Source organism: Penaeus japonicus, unplaced genomic scaffold, assembly GCF_977035675.1.
Source record: "Penaeus japonicus unplaced genomic scaffold, GWHDUDI00000001_assembly GWHDUDI00000005, whole genome shotgun sequence".
In the NCBI taxonomy this organism is placed as follows: Eukaryota; Metazoa; Arthropoda; class Malacostraca; order Decapoda; family Penaeidae; genus Penaeus; species Penaeus japonicus.
In genome coordinates this window covers 32,690,748-32,693,247 of record NW_028234407.1, presented here as the reverse complement: position 1 = coordinate 32,693,247, position 2,500 = coordinate 32,690,748, and the positions used below count along the sequence as shown (strand labels likewise).

At 32.0% G+C, this 2,500-nt stretch overlaps 1 protein-coding gene across 2 annotated transcripts in view; it reads left to right on the top strand.

The window, feature by feature from the left end:
- LOC122261716 (uncharacterized) overlaps positions 1 to 396 on the top strand; it is a 26,057-nt gene extending 25,661 nt beyond the window's left edge. For both annotated transcript variants that reach the window (XM_086537270.1, XM_086537269.1), the window contains exon 10: positions 1 to 396. This exon is cut by the window's left edge and continues 255 nt beyond it. The gene's annotated coding sequence lies outside the window, so the exon portion shown is untranslated.
- Positions 397 to 2,500: the final 2,104 nt, after the last annotated feature.

The window sequence follows — 2,500 nt, the reverse complement described above, 5'->3', positions numbered from 1 at the left end:
ACCCCCCAAAAAAATATCATATGTCAGTTGGCCGATTTTTTGGAAAATATATTTTTATATGATCTATTCTAGTTCCGAATTTCTTAATCGATGGATATTAACTACAGATTGACTGGATTTTTCATTAGAAAAACACGTAACATTTTGTATACAGAAATGATGTAATGGCAGCAGGTTATTTGAAGTTCCATTGCAAAGAGACAGTGTTTTTGAGACAGTGGCGATGAACATTTTTATGGATTTTGTTTACAAGTGTGAATTGTAGGAGAGAGGTGGGCATGCAGGTGGGCATACCATAGAGGCCCTTGTCGTTATATATTCAATACACACACACACATACACACATATATACGTACATACATACATACATATATACATATATATATATATATATACATATATATATATATATATATATATATATATATATATACATACATACATACATATATATATATATATATATATATATTATTTGTATGTAGGTGTGTGTTTATATATATATATATATATATAGATATATATATATATATATATATAATATATATATATATATATATATATATATATATATATAATATATATATATATATATATATATATATATTATATATATATATATATATATATAATATATATATATATATATATATATATATATATAATATATATATATATATATATATATATATATATATATATATATATATATATATATATATATATATATACATATATATATATATATATATATATATATATATATATATATATATATATATATATATATATATACATATATACAGTATATATATATATATATATATATATATATATATATATATATATATTTATATATATATATATATACATATATACATATACATACACACACATACATACACATACATGTATATACATACGGCTGTATACGTTAATGTATTCCATTTATATCTTGCTTAATATCAAGCATGCAATTATATTCTACGGTATATGATTGTGCTACTTGTCATATACATATGTTTAACCATAGAAAAGGTAATTCTTTCTCTCTCTATTTCTTTTCTCCTTCAATTTTTCCACTTCTTTCGTTCTCGTCTTCTTCTCGCTCATGATATTCTTACAGATTATTATTTTTTTCTTTTCTATGGGTGTTCTTTTTTATGTTGACAGATCAAGAAAATGAATCGTGTATGTAATGAATTGAAATAAGATGTGAGTACATATAATCTTTTGTTATTTGTCCCTTAATTATAAAAAAAAAATATTTCAGTTGTAATGAAGATTATATATATATATATATATATATATATATATATATATATATATATATATATATATATATATATACATATATGCATATATCTATCTATCTATCTATCTATCTATCTATCTATCTATCTATCTATCTATATATATATATATATATATATATATATATATATATATATATATAACACATTGCAGTATTTGCAATTACAGATAAAAAAAATAAAAATAAAAAAATAAAATAAAATAAAATAATAATAATAATATTAATAAAAAATAAAATAAAATAAACAATAACATCGCCAACATCGCAAATCAATCTGCAACCTAACATCACACCATCACCAGCAGCGCCATTGCACATAGCAACACCACCAACACCACACAACACGCAGATCACAACACCCTTTTGTCTTCGCTGACTCGCCAAGACCAATGGGAAGACAAGAGAGGTGCCAAACCATCAGTGTATAATGTGGCACCAGATGGATCGGAGGAAAATAATATGCAGGAGTAGGGGAGCCCGGGGGTGGGGGGGGGGGTACCAGATGGATCGGAGGAAAATAATATTCAGGAGTAGGGGAGGGGAGGGCGGGGGGGGGGGGAGGGGGGGAGGGAGATGGGGAAAGAGAAACAGAAGGTGAACTGAGGTGAAATAATTGACGGCATGAAGAAAATTCTCTGCGATGGATGCCTCGACTGTCACTTTTTTCCCTCTTTGTTTACCGATGAACTAGATATCAACGAGATAGCAACTCAGCGAGGGTCAACGAGTCAGCGAGAGTTAGTGAGTCAGCGAGAGTCAACGAGTCAGCGAGAGTCAGCGAGAGCCAGCGAGTCAGCGAGTGTTAGCGAGCCAGCGAGAGTCAACGTGTGAGCGAGAGTCAGCGAGTCAGCGAGAGTCAACGAGTCAGCGAGAGCCAGCGAGTCAGCGAGTGTTAGCGAGCCAGCGAGAGTCAACGTGTGAGCGAGAGTCAGCGAGTCAGCGAGAGTCAACGAGTCAGCGAGAGTCAGCGAGTCAGCGAGAGTCAACGAGTCAGCGAGAGTCAGCGAGTCAGCGAGAGTCAACGAGTCAGCGAGAGTCAGCGAGTCAGCGAGAGTCAACGAGTCAGCGAGAGTCAGCGAGTCAGCGAGAGTCAACGAGTCAGCGAGAGTTAGCGAGTCAGCGAGAGTCAACGAGTGAGCGAGAGTCAGCGAGTCAGCGAGAGTCAACGAGTCAGCGAGAGTCAGC